Genomic DNA, 15593 nt, shown 5'->3' on the forward strand with positions numbered 1-15593 from the left:
CAGCTTTTTTAACTTTTGCTGTTCAACTTTGTACTTGTTTTGGATTTCGAGCTTTTGTATCTGATCTTCACTGGGTCTTGTGTGGACGAAAAAAGCACTGACGCAACGTCAGATATTGCTACCATTCAGTGTTACAGAAAAATAACGTTAAATTAGAAACGCGCACTATCAAGTTTTTCCTGCTTTCCTTGTTGGGTAAATGCAAAGTATAGCACACAAGTAGAAATGCCAATATATTCCATTCCAATATGATTTTATAATTTACATAGGATAGTACATTTTATTTCTAGTAACAATGTGTTTTTCGGGGGAATATCGCGGCTTTATATAAACAACCCGAATATGATTTTATTCAAGCAGTGGAACAATTAAATGGCTTATAGTTATGACACTAAAGTTTTCTTAACTTTTTGATCGTCTTATAGATGTGTATTTTGGTAATATGTGAATCATTCCGTTTTGTTGAAAGTACGACATTTACATTAAATGGAAGAAGGAACCGGCGAATGCAGTTCATGCCTTCTCATATTACGCTTGTGGCGACGTCAAATAATGTTATCGGACAACCTTGCAAGACATTTTCATTAATCCTTAATTTTTATAGGTAACCCTGTAATCTTAATACAATTTGGTGTAACAATTTCAACTTCTAAAGCACTTTTTATTGGTATAGTAATAAAAGCCGAACAATAATCTCCATGAAATCAAATCTCTGTTTTTGGGGAGTAAATAAAGGCAACAGTAGTATACCGCTGTTCAAAACTCATAAATCTATGGACAAAAAACAAAATCGGGATAGAAAAGTACAGTGACACGTCTTATAGTAATGTGAATTCACACTCAAATATAGGAGAAAACAAAAGACACAACGGAAACACAACGTACAAATGTTACACACAAAGAAACGAACTATGATATAACAATGGCCATTTTCCTGACTTGGTACAGGACATTTTTAAAGAAAAAAATGGTGAGTAGAACCTGGTTTTGTGGCATGCCAAACTTCGCACTTTGATGGCATTGTTAAATATAACATTAAAATGACAACATAATAATACAGGACTACAATACAAACACACCGGACGAAGTAACAATCGGACAACAGCTGACAAAAGGCACCAGATCTAAATTTCAAACACCAGGATTTATTCTCAACGAATTTTGTCTTATGCTTAATTCGTTTCTGTGTGTGTTACATGTTAATGTTGTGTCGTTGTTCTGCTCTTATAGTTAATGCGTTTCCCTCAGTTTTAGTTTTTGACATGATTGTTTTTTCTATCGATTTATATGTTTCGAACAGCGGTATACTACTGTTGCCTTATTTAAAATACAAAGGATCATTGCGCTAAATTGTCTTTAATATCTGAATATTCGTCTTCTGCAGGTTCCTGATTTGGTAGTGGTAAGGTATTTGGTATCAAAATCATACAAGTCTTTTGTGGTCTGAATACGGCAACGACCTTTCAACACTACTAAATCTGCTTGTCCTTTTACTATTCCTCAGGCTGCATTTTGTGGTCCTGAAATGAGTACAAGTCGTTCAGATCGAGATATCGCATTATTTGCATTATAAAATTGTTTTAAACCACAATAAAATCATCGGTTTGAACAATATATATAAACTGTGCTTAATTTGTTTGTCCTAGTAGTAGAGCTTTTTAAATGGATACATTTAAGAACCAATGTATGGACATTTTGAAATTGTATGATAAAGTTAGAGATGTAAGGCCATATTTAGCTAAAGTGAAGCTTGTTTATCATGTTTATTGAAAGTTTTATTGAATGTTGATTTTTTTTTTAAGATTTTTAATTGTGTGCGTTATAATAATAAAACATGTGTGAATAAACTGACTATATATTTTTTTATTATAAAAAATTATACACTGAAAACCCGTGCTTGTCTTTAAAAAACCTTGCACTACATATTTAGTTCTAAACACATTTTTAAGTAAGAACATACAATTTTAATCATCCTCTTCAACCAAAACATGTTTAGAATCGGGACATTTGAAGACTTAAACATAAGCAGACCACAACAATGTGTTTATATTTTGTTTACAGATTTAAACATAATTGTTAAAGTATACGTTTGATTGAAATAGACATTGAAATAATATTAACCACTAAAAATACCTTTCGCGTGGGATGTCTAAAACAATCCTGCTAAATCTATTGAACTCTGTAAAGTCACTGAAAGTATTGCTCCATAGCAGTGACGGCTTTTGTACTGGGATGAAAAGCCATCCGTGAATTCGTGAATACAGCTTTTTTTCAGGTGATAAAAGACCTCAAGAACTCGTATATTTATTTTCAAACCTCGTGAACGAAGAAATGGTCGTGTTGTTAATCAGGACTAATGACAATAAAAGTGTTCCTCGGAATTTCTCCAGTGCTCTCTATACCGTCACATTCAAGCATTTCATGGCGATGAATTATCGACAAATGGACAGATACATCAGTTTTTTTAAGTACGTACTATGAAGTTCTTGCATTTCTGAACATCGATAGTTTTCTGTAAGTCATAAACGCAAACAAAGCTACTAAACGAAAGAGACGACACTAAATATCTAAATTGTTCATTTTACCATGAAACTTTATGATGATGAAATGGAACAGTTTTAAGTAATTCTTTTTAATGTATGAAAAATAACTCCTGCTTTGGTTTCTTTTGTGACCAGTTGGAGTTTCTTAACAGTTTTACCCCCTTTTACATTAAAATTAATGCATTCAAATATTTCCAATTACACATAGATAGTAGACTCGGATTTGTCACTTTCCTCGTCTAACAGTTTAAAATTGTCTACACCACAAATGGTTCTCTGCCTTTTCAAACATGATATATCATAAAATCTGTCCTCTGTGTTACAAAGAGTTACGCTTAACAGATCTTTTATATCGCGAAAGACTTGGCAATTTCTAGGTATATTATTTTCAGGTTTTTTTTGGTTCGGATAGTATTTATTTCTCAAGCTCATACATGCTTTGAAAGCCACTTTAATTTCAACATGGTACCTACTGCAACAAAACTGTATGTCTGTCTGTCTGTCCAACTGGCCTCACAAAAAAAGTTTGCAGTTTTCAAAAGACCGTTGGGATATATTATTTTCAGGGGTTTTTTTTCTTTTAAAGTCAGTATAAATCTCAGTTTGCGTTTATTTGAGAATTTGATAAATATAAATTGCGTAAATATTTGGACCAAGCCTTTCACGTTTAACATCCGATTTATTTCAAGTTGGTCGCGATATTCCGGATTTTTGTCAATATTCATATACTTGACGCTTATCGTCTAATAATGACGCATCAGAACGAGCTTTTCTTTTTGTAAAGCTCCAACAGTAATGGTCCAATCTCAGAATTAGGATACGAATTCTTCTACCTCCGCTTATTATTCTAATCGAGATGTTAAGTTTCATCGCTAAACGCTTTCTGCACTTTTTCTCGTTTTTACTTCCTTTACTTTGTTTTAAATTTTCCGGAAATTCAGGTCCGTAAAATTTTGGTCCAACTGGAAATACGAGTTAGGCGTTATGACGTCGGCGTACGGCGCCAAAGAAAATTTTATCATAGCCTTTTAAGATGTCATATTTATTTGGACTACCAATAATTATTTTAGATATTTTTGTTCATTATATGTACATGAAAACCAATTATAGATTTCTCAACTAAGTCTTTTTGAAAGTTTAAAGAAAGAAACATCTACCCCATGACATCAGCATCAACGGCTTTACCAGTTACTGTCTTGAGGAAATAGATTCAATTATGTCTATATGTAGCTCCTTGGAAATGAAATAACATTATCCGCATCAATTTTCCTGTATATGTGTACAGCTGTAACAGTATTACAACCTGCTTTTCTTGACACTAATGTTTGAAAAATTGCTTTTTCCTAATGCGATCTAGTGTTAGATAAACATGATAAATATAATATATAAGTGTTCCATGCAGGACTGTATATTTCACTTGATGTTTCAGAAATGCCCTACATGTAGCTATATTTTATGGACCTTTCACATGAAATGTGTCATCGTACATATAATTCCTAATTGGCTTCGAAAAAACTTATTCAGACTCTTCAACAAAACTTACGTCTTCCATAACAATTTCTGCCTTTATAATGACTTCAACAGCCACCTTTAAATTCGTGCATGAATGTCTTATCGGCAGAAACTGATTCTAGGTAGTCAGAGATTCATTTTTGACAAGAAATTGTTTAAAGTCTGTCATGTTGAAAGTCTGGACCATTGACAAAAAACTGCTCAGATATAATAACTGAAGGGTAAATTGTACTATCGATACCATCTTGTTCTTAAATATATACATCTATATCATTCTAAGATTGTTCCATTTCTTCATTGTAAAATTGTGACTCTGAAACACCACTGTTTTGACAATTACGAATAAGACTGTCATGTGTAGGGCTCGCTGTATTGCCGATGTTTATTTGAAAATTCGTAAACATTTTCTAAAACAGAAAATGTTCTCCGTCTTGCTCTGAACAAAGGTTGAGAATGATTTTGCTAAGCTCTATCTATTTTGAAAACTTTAAGCGCATCGGATGCGTCAACAAACAGTTTTCTATTTTGAGGGCGAACTGGAGATGCAAATACAATATTTTTAGTTGTTCTAACTTGAAACAGTTATCAAAGGTACCAGGATTATAATTTAGTACGCCAGACGAGCGTTTCGTCTACATATGACTTATCAGTGACGCTCATATCAAAATATTTATAAAGCAAAACAAGTACGAAGTTGAAGAGCATTGAGGATCCAAAATTCCAAAAAGTTGTGCCAAATACGGCTAAGGTAATCTATGCCTGGGATAAGAAAATCCTTAGGTTTTCGAAAAATTCAAAGTTTTGTAAACTGGAAATTCACAACACTGACCACATTATTGATATTCATGTCAACACCGAAGTGTTGACTACTGGGCTGGTGATACCCTCGGGAACGAAACGTCCACCAGCAGTGGCATCGACCCAGTGGTGTAAACAGTTATCAAAGGGAAAAATAGCTTTTAATTTTAAGTAGTACATAAAACAAAAGGGTTTTTTTTCTTAGTGAACCATTCCTAATTTTATAAAGATTATATATATAAAATATATTGATAAAACAAAAAAGAATCTTCAATTTAAACAAATGTTTCTTTACTCACAAATCTGTCTTTTGTTGACACAATTAATATTTCTAGTTGGTTTTGGACTATCACTACCAGCAGAGAATAGGTGTTATAATACAGTCTTCGTTGAGCTGAGTTCCCTTCCTCAAAAAGTGGTTAATTAAATTGCCTATTTCAATATTTTCTGTATCTTTAAATCTATGAAACCTACAATTGTACAAAGCACTACCTTTGCTACTTTCTCTTCTAAAAGCAAAATTGGAGCACGCATTACCCTGAACTGGTGACAAAGAATACCAAATGCGTATTCCACAATTCTTTCTTAAATGGACAAATGGTGAATAAAGATCCTTTGCACAAATAAATAATAATTGTGTAATATTTCATACGGCTGAATCTGCAGATGTCTACACACGTGCCCTTTCTAAGACCTTGCACTGTATACCTCGAAGGCGTTTTCCGCTAGTTCTGGTAAAATTGTGAATAAAGATCCATCGCGCAAATACGTCATAGGATAATAAAAAAACATCTAAAGAAAAACAGGTTAATATAAAGCAGAGGAGTATTGTAATTAATGTCTACTATTCCAAAAAAGAGAGTAATTCAGAAGCATGTTTATCGATTAGCTTGTGTTATCTTTCACATAACTGAATTTGTTGGTTAGTTTTACTAGCACTGAAAAGTAAACGCATTTTCAGTTGTCTTTTTGTTTCCTATCTTTGTGGTGGTTCATTCTCATGAGATCTAGAAAACTGGAAGATACCATATAAAATATAAAAAATCCACTTGACAATGTTTTGTTAATGATTTAAACAAGCTAGTAAAACGAATACATTATTAGGTTAACTTTTTTGTACGATATTAAAGAAGGGCGAGCTTTCACCCAGTTATGTGCCAAATACAAGAAAGATCAAGAAACTTTATATTTTCCCTGACATTTACCTGATATAGTCACACTGCAACTTGAATTAATACAATGATAGCATTTCAAATAGTTCTGCAACTTTCCAACTTATTTTCATCCCTTAATGAACCCCTGATCGTGGAAAAAGTGATCTATAATGAAATTGACTGTGCACAAATTATTGCTTTCTTACTATACGTAGGGAAAAAACTCAACTAGTTGTTTTTTCATAACACACAGAGCAATTATATGATGTTTGTTTATACTGAAGTCACTTTTTTCCCATATCTATATATTTGTAAGAGTTTTTAAACCGTTCACAAGACTCTTTCTCTGTCTTTTTATCGTTTGTTTTTTTATTTAAAATTTGCTGTATGAAAAAAGATTAAGTCTAAATGTAGTTCCTTTGGATTGGGATTGATACAGTATTATCACATTATTCCAATCAACCTGGAATGAATAGAGCTGCAACAGTGTGAATAGCAATTTTCTAAGCACCAACGTGTTTAAAAATTGCTTTGTCCGAACACAACCCACTTTGTAAATATATGTCTTTCCGCGCAGGACATCTTAATCGCTTTATGTTTCAGGCATCCGTAAATTCGTGCACGACTGTGATGTCCACAAAAACTGATTCTAAGTAGTCGGAGATACATTTTTGACAAGAAAGTGTGACATATCTGTCAAGTTGGAAGTCTGGACTGTAGCCAAAGAACTTCTCAGTTTTATTAACTAGAGGGTAAATTGTACTATCGAGGCCATCTTGTTCCAAAATTGCATGTCTATTCAAAATCATAGCATGTATCGAAATCTCTTGTTTTTTTTCTGGCAATTAAAAACCTTACTGTATGGTCGGAGCATCTATAATTTTCCGAGTTATCGTGCATATATATGTCGTGTTCAAGGAAGATTTGAATAGTATTTTTGTATTGTGAGTTTTCCCAATTAGCTCTCATTTGGTTTGCTGGAACATTTTTCATGATTTTGAGCAAATATTCGAATAGTAAGCCTGGTTTGTGACTTGTTTCACAAGCTGAATTTTACTTATATATATATCCCGCCTTTTACATTGCTTTTGACATATATATATTTCCCCCAGTTAACATCATTCTGAGATTGGTCGATTCCTTCATTTAAAAACTGAAACTCTGAAACATCACAGTTTTGACAATTACGATTAAGATTATGTGAAGGGCTCGCTGTATTGAACAGTGTTTATTTGCAATATCCATGTTAGTACACTATTTAGGCATCTTCATGGATTTTAACAACAACAAGTAGTTCAATCTTAAGGGCAAACTGGAGATGCAAATAATGGCTTGTAACTTCCGAAATATCCTTGGCGCATTGTACATTATGTGTATTAATCCTAAAATTCTATATAAATTTCTTTGTTTTTTTTTCTAAAATGTATATGGAATGGGAAAAATTATATATTATTCATGAACTATCTTCATGCGTTGGTTGTCAATTTTGCTCCAAGTCGTTCTGGATTTGTCCGGAGACTTTTATATCCTATTTAAGAAAAGAACCGACAAACCGTGATCTAAACCTACGATGCCTTGCTAGTGTATATAGAGCTTGCCCACATTATTGAATTTGAAGAGACTACCATACAAGTGAGAGGTTTAGCTAGCTTTAAAACCCAGATTTTCTCCAGAAGAAAATCGTTTTCTCCATTAGAAAATGTCTGTACCAAGTAAGGAATATGTCAGTTGTTATATATGCGTTTGATTTTGCCGTTTGATTAGGGATTTTCGTTTTTAAATTTTCCTCGGAGTTCAGTATTTTTGTGATTTTACTTGCAACTAGTTTAACTCGAAATGTAATTATGTTGGACAAAACAAATCGTTTCCTTTTTTGTGTTACCCAGAGAAGGAAGATAAATTGTTCAAGAAAATGAAGGGGCAACGTTGACAACCCATGCGTCTAAAGTACGAGAGAGACTAAACAAAGCTCATCATGTTGCAAGAACACATTTGGAAGTCAAGATAAGGAAAAGAAAAGATGTAAAAGCCACTTTTTTCAATATCATAGGTTTGATAAATTGTAGCATCTGAATGCAACTAGGAGAGCATGTTCTAAATTACAACAAATGTATTTGGGCCTGTGTCTAATATTAAAAAACACACAATGACTGCACTTTTTATGTATCTAGTATTGATATATTAGTATTGCTGATTTCTAAGGGTTTTTGTCAAATCAGCTCTTCCGTAATTTCTTACAGCTACATATATGAATAGTTCTAAGCGGAACTCTAAAAAAGTAAGCATTTTTATCATCTCTCAAACCCATATCAAAATAGGTTGTTTAGGGACTTAAAGTGATATAAATGTCACGTACTCGGGGTAGTGACTTCTGGGTATCGTACCAAAGTTTACCCCTGGATATTGGAAGCTGCACCGTTTCTTATATTTTTATCTTAAATTTGTTAACTTTTGCCCCTGACACACAATAACAATTTGTGGGACGTGTTGCTGTCTTTGAACAGACCTTGTGTTAAGCAACAACCAGTGCTAACCTGTGCACTATTCCAAACCTTGCTAATGTCTACCTATGCGCTACTATCCTGTGCACTATCTGGCTTATTCGGCCTGTGCACTGCCTAACCAGTGCACGTATTTCCACACAGTCGCCTATGCACCTATTACCCGGTGCGTAAATACAACTTTAATACTCCTGCAACCTTATTCAGGTACGCAGATAGATTCTTATTCAGATTCTATTAATTCTTTTATAAAGTGTAAATAATTACCTTTTCCCTTCTTTAAGGCGTCTGGATTATCCATCAAGCGACCCTTGTTCTGACAGCACATCAGCTTATATACTAAGGTTTTGGACCATACCATTTAATTTGGACGATACCATATGTCTTATTCATATGAGTGTTTATAATTACCTAACCCTTAATGCTAAAACGTTTGAATGACGGCCCTTATGTTTACGACTACCGATCGGAATATTTCCGGGTATGCTAACCATGACCGGTTCGTTACTGATTCTAAATATTATAAATATCCATAGCAATGTAAACAAAACAAAACCGAAAGTAGACAACTGTTCAACTTTCAAACATAACGAGTTTGTATAACAATGTTTCAGCTTGATAAAAGAAATAAGATGAACCCTAGTAAAATATAACAGATGATCCATGTTCATCACATAAAAAACATTGCAAGATTCCCCATTTTGTATTAAGTCTGTTAAAATAAAGAAACACTAAGTACATATCTTTGACTATAAATAGCAATCAATTTGTTTAAAACCTTAACTATAGGCTGAGGTTCGGAACCTTAATATGTTATTCTAAAGTGCAATGCTACCTACCGGCAACATACTTTATTTGTTTTTGAATACCAAGTCTTGTCTGTCTCGTGGATAGATTACCTTCGCTGTATTTGGCAAAACTGTTAGGAATGTTTGGTCCTCAATGCTCTTCAACATCTTGTTTTATTAGACCCAAACGCAAAAAATCAATCCTGATATACATTATGAGTTTATTCATAGGATGAATTTTGGTATTTTTTTGCAAAAACAATTTGCCGAATAAACAAATGCGTCGGCTGAACAGATGATTAAAATAAAACCACAAGGATGGTAATGTAGGTCATAAACAAGTTGAATGCCACATACGGACACTTTACATTCCGATGGAGATAGTGCAATGCTACTTTACACTGTATCTATATAAATGATAGAAGTCGAGAAGAAAGTGGTGTTAAAAAACACGCAACACTTTAGGCCAAAAGAACTACTTATAGATGAAATGATAAAAATGAGCTTGTATAAAGTAAGATCACAAAAATACTGAACTTAGAGGAAAATCAATTCGGAAAGTCCATAATCACATGGCATAATCAAATAACAAAACGCATAAAAAACGAATGGACAAGAACTGTCATATTCCTGACTTGGTACAGGCATTTTCAAATGTTGAAAATGGTGGATTAAACCTGGTTTTATAGTGCTAACCCTCTCACTTTGATGACAGTCTCATCAAATTCCGTTATATTTACATTGATGCGTAAACTAAACAGACACAAGAAATAAAATAGTCAAAATATGGGTACATCAGTCATCATCGTATAACAATCTATCTACAAACACATTCATTGATTTGTGTGTCTGACGTCAGAAAATGTTTACACGTCACACAAACCTGTCGCTCAATGTGCACACAAACAATCCCAAAATCACATAGGCGATGCCAGCATGCAGGGCAAAAAAAAAACAACAAAAGTACCTAAGAACAAATATAAGAAATAGACCGAGATTGAAAATAGTCCAAAAATTATATACAGAATCCATAAGAATCCACAGCCAATTCCTCTATTAGTCATCATCGTATAACAATTTTAAAAGGAACAATTTAACAGAAAACAAAAACATCTATCTACAAACACATTAAATAGTCATTCATTTGCAAGCAACAAAAACTATAAATACATTACCGATAATATTATCTTAAGGTCAACAGTAAATGGGCTATGTCGTAGGTTTTTCAAAAATTTTGCATACAAACTTAACTCATTGAACAACAAAAGAAAATCGAAAAAATAATGCATTTATCTCTTTTGTTATCTGAAATATTACTAAAAAAAGTAAAATCACAAAAATACTGAACTCCGAGGAAAATTAAAACGGAAAGTCCCTAATCAAAATGACAAAATCAAATGATAAAACACATCAAACGAATGGACAACAGCAACTGTCATATTCCTGACTTGGTACAGGCATTTTCAAAAGTAGAAAATGGTGGATTTAACCTGGTTTTATTCATTATAGCGCTTCAAAAGTAGAAAATGGTGGATTTAACCTGGTTTTATTCATTTTAGCGCTAAACCGGCCTCTCACTTGTATGACAGTCTCATCAAATGCCATTATATTTACAACCGTTGCGTGAACAAACATACATAATCGATAAAATTGTCCAAAAATGCGTACAGCAGTCATCACTGTGTCACAATCTCAATTAGAAAAAAAAAAAACAAAAAAAAAAACAAACAATTATTTAACAAAGAAGCACAAAAATCATCTATCAAATTTAACAACCACATTCATTGCTAACCTATAATAAAAAAAAATCAGTTTTTTTAAATCAACCCATAAAGGATTGAAATATTTGAAGTCATGTGACTGTATTCACATCAACTCAGAGTCGCGCGTTAGACGTCAGAATGTAAAAGTACGTTGCACAGGAAGAAACATAGAATAATTTTGTCGTTTAAAGTATTTTCAAAATTATAATTTCACATGGGAATGATGGTATACAGGGTTGAAAAATCAAAAATTTGTTAAATCTAATTTCCGGAAAAGACCGAGATTTAGCATTGTCCAGAAGTTCTTTAGAATTTTTTAAAATCTACATATGGTAATACCACTACGCGAGTAAAATGATTTTGCCGTTCGAAGTATTTTCAAAATTATAATTGAACAATGACATAATGGTATTATTATAGAACAATAATATAATGACGGGATCTTCAAAAGAGCCATGTCATATGTACCAAAGAAACACAATAAGTCACACGTGCAAAACACACCAGTAAAATTGAAAGATAATACCAAAAACTTATGTACTGGATGTATAAATACCGAGCCACGTCAAATGGATATCACAGAAACCAGTAAAAGTAATATACATAATAGAACAAAGGCAAATATGATAACAATATAACACGTTATTAAAATGATAAACAACGCCAGTACGCAGAATCTATACATCAAGCCAATCAAGTATTATTTTTGAAGTTGATACGGTTTGTACGGAATATATATTAACGAGGTCTTTTGTACCATAAGATGAATTTTTTTTTAGAAAAAGGACGAGACGAACTTTCTTTGACATACCCCTGGTTTATCAACTTTCTGTTCAGATCCTGGTGATATTTAACAAAAGTCTTAGTAGGAGCTACAAACTCATGCATATTGAATAAGTTAATGAGGCGAAGAAAGCGGTGTCTGTTTTCTTGAGTGATTTCTTTCAATATGAGTGAATATTTGTATAGATAGCACATGAAATCAGCGAAAAATCTTCTAAAATTTGGCTTAACAACATCAAATTACTTATTCTACGGGTGCCACATGTGGAGCAGGATCTGCTTACCCTTCCGGAGCACCTAAGATTACCCCTAGTTTTTTGGTGGGGTTCGTGTTGTTTATTCTTTAGTTTTCTATGTTGTGTCGTGTGTGCTGTTGTTTGTTTGTCCTTTTCATTTTTAGCCATGGTGTTGTCAGTTTGTTTTAGATTTTTGAGTTTGACTGTCCCTTTGGTATATTTTGTCCCTCTTTTCTACTCAGGCTTTATCTGTTGTTGGCGCATTCATTGCTGTTGTTTTTTTTTTGGCTGGCCTTTGTTTAAGCAAGTATATATTTAATTGTTTAACAACAAGGTTTTTGGAGGTCGTATTGTTTTTTTAAACGATACGACTGATTGAATGATTCTAGTCAAGTTTCTTCTTTATATTTACACCAAGTTTTGAGCTCATCCTTGCCAGCATCACCCTCAATAGTCTTTTTTGGGAGTTCCTTGTTCCATCATCTCTCTCACTGCATAAAGGCCTGCTTGGCTCTCCGACAACCTTGCTGATCCCGTATAGTTCGCGACACATCTATGATGTTGATGTTTTCTGCCTGGACTGTTTATCTCCACCATTTGCACAGGTTCTGTTTTACAGCTGTCTTACAAACTTCATTGACATACTTACGCTAAGTCTTCAGAAAAGTATGACCTGTATATTTAAGGAACATGGAATAGGGTTTGACACTAATTTTATGTACTAGTTGCAGGGCTAGTTAAAACAATATTCTTCTAGTCCTCTAATCAATCCAATAGACTATCTAGGAGGGTTTTGTGGCATCCCTCTCCCCCAGACAATTTTAATACAAATGAAGAGGGATGCCACAAAACCCTCCTAGAAAGTCTATTGGATTGATTAATCATGTGTTTTGGGCATTTCCAGAGGGTTTTGAACATGTGTTGTTTCTTGAATAAACTCATCATAAATACCAGGACTAAATTTTGTATATACGCCAGACGCGCGTTTTGTCCACAAAAGACTCATCAGGGACGCTCGAATCCAAAAAAGTTTAAAAGGCCAAATAAAGTACGAAGTAGAAGACCATTGAGGACAAAAATTCCTAAAAGTTTTGCCAAATCCAGCTAAGGTAATCTATGCCTGAGGTAGAAAAGCCTTAGTATTTCAAAATTATAAACTTTGTAAACAGTTGATTTATAAATATAACCATATCAATGATAATTCATGTCAGCACAAAAAGTGCTAACTACTAGGCTGGTGATACCCTCGGGGAAATAAATCTCCACCAACAGTGGCATCGACCCAGTGATTGTAAATAAACTCCTCATAGATACCAGGACTAAATTTTGTATATACGCCAGACGCGCGTTTCGTCTACAAAAGACTCATCAGTGACGCTTGAATCCAAAAAAGTTTAAAAGGCCAAATAAAGTACGAAGTTGAAGAGCATTGAAGACAAAAATTCCTGAAAGTTTTGCCAAATCCAGCTAAGGTATTCTATGCCTGAGGTAGAAAAGCCTTAGTATTTCAAAACTTCTAAATTTTGTAAACAGTTAATTTATAAATATAACCATATCAATGATAATTCATGTCAGTACAAAAAGTGCTGACTACTAGGCTGGTGTTGAACTTATTTTGAAGACCCTTCTATATCATTCCTTTATCATTATCCCTACCATTATTACTAGTTTCTTAAATTTCATAAAAAAGGCCTCCTGTCAAAGTAATAAAAAGAATAACTATTCATAGAATTCATATATCGAAAATTATTCAACTTGTGACCTAACAACACTGATAAATGCACATTCGTGAATTAATATGTTGTTCGGTCACTCGTTGACTATTTTTGTATTTGAACTCTTCGATTAGGTATTCTATAAATAATATTAAAAGCATGGATATCAGATGGATACTGTTTACCATTGATGAATAGTTTGTCTGACCATTCAAACTTGCTTTCTTTCTTGTCGAGCTCTAATGTGCCGGGTACATTTTTTCTGCCTTTTTTCACTCTATTCACGGAAATTGTTAATTTACACCAAAATTCTTTTGTATTCCCTAGTACCGCTTCTAAATCATTTCAGTACCAAATAAGACTGATGAACGGGTGTGTACTTACATGAACCACAGCTAGATTAGGATTTGCTTGCCCTTTCAAGCACCCGGGATCACCCCTTTTTGTAATGAGGTTGTAGTTGCTCATTCTTTAGCTTTTTATGTTGTGTTTCAATTACGGTGGTCGTCATTGGTCTTTTTTGGGCCATATCATAGTCAATTCATTTTTACTTGTGAGTTTGAATAGTCTTTTACTTCGCTTATAAAATTAAATTTAATAATGAGGTAGCCAATTAGCAGTGTCACAAAAAAAGTTACAACGTAAACCTCAGCAAGACAAAACATGTATGTTGACTGCGTTCGAATGAATGTTTCAAAAGATACTGCTAGTTTTATCTGATAATCCTTCAGATTTCACTGCAGCAACCATTGTAGTAAAGGTTCTTTACAGTCATGTGGTTACAATTTGGTGTGGAAGCCAAAAACACAAATACATCTAAAATTTTATTTCTTATAAATCATTGACAAATTCTTCTGTCACTATTGTCATTATAAACATTATATAATAACAGCATAAATATAAATATGTTACAATTATAACTTATTAATATTACTAGTTCGGAAAAATTCTTGTGTAGTCATCACATAAATCAACTTGAAATTATACAAAAATGTAAATTCCTTATGGAATAATTTTGACACATACAAATTATTTTTTAATACTAATACAAATAAGTAGACTTTTGACACAAAATTGCATTGCCTTGTGCGATAAAAAATATACATTATATTACATTGTGATAAAAATAGCACTTCGTAAACATTGCATTGTTTGTGCATTCAGTCCTGACATCATATATAACAATAAATAATACACAAATAAAAAAAAAACATAAATAAATAAATAACATTGAGATAATCTTTTTACAAATTGCATTGTTTTTGCATTACATATATTTAAATTGCAGTTCAAACATATATAAATAATATAGGAAGAGGAAATTTTGTTCTTTTTGTATCATCAGAGCAGGCAATTAAACCGTTGAAATACTTTTAAATTACAATCTAGATAAACACATATTTTGCTTAATATGTTAATAGAAACATTTCAAAATATTTATTATGTTTCAAAATGGCAAATTTGGTATAATTGAGACTGTTTGAAAATTAAAACTTCAATTTATAAACAATAATATATTACAATACACTTGCATAACCAAGAATTCAAATATTCTTAGATGTCACTTTCTTAAAAAATAAATTCTCAGCTTAAAAAAGCGTACAAGCAAAATTATAAAACAAATTAGCAATGGTCAAGTAAATTATGAATAAGAAACTTAGTAAAAATGTGCACACGGTCAACGCATGTCTAACCATGTAGAACTTAACACTGATAAACATGAAAGCAATGAATAGTTCTCATTACATTTTAATATTTGAATCAGGAAATTTCAAGACAAATTAGTTTATCTTTCGTTTT

Source organism: Mytilus galloprovincialis, chromosome 5, assembly GCF_965363235.1.
Source record: "Mytilus galloprovincialis chromosome 5, xbMytGall1.hap1.1, whole genome shotgun sequence".
NCBI lineage: Eukaryota > Metazoa > Mollusca > Bivalvia > Mytilida > Mytilidae > Mytilus > Mytilus galloprovincialis.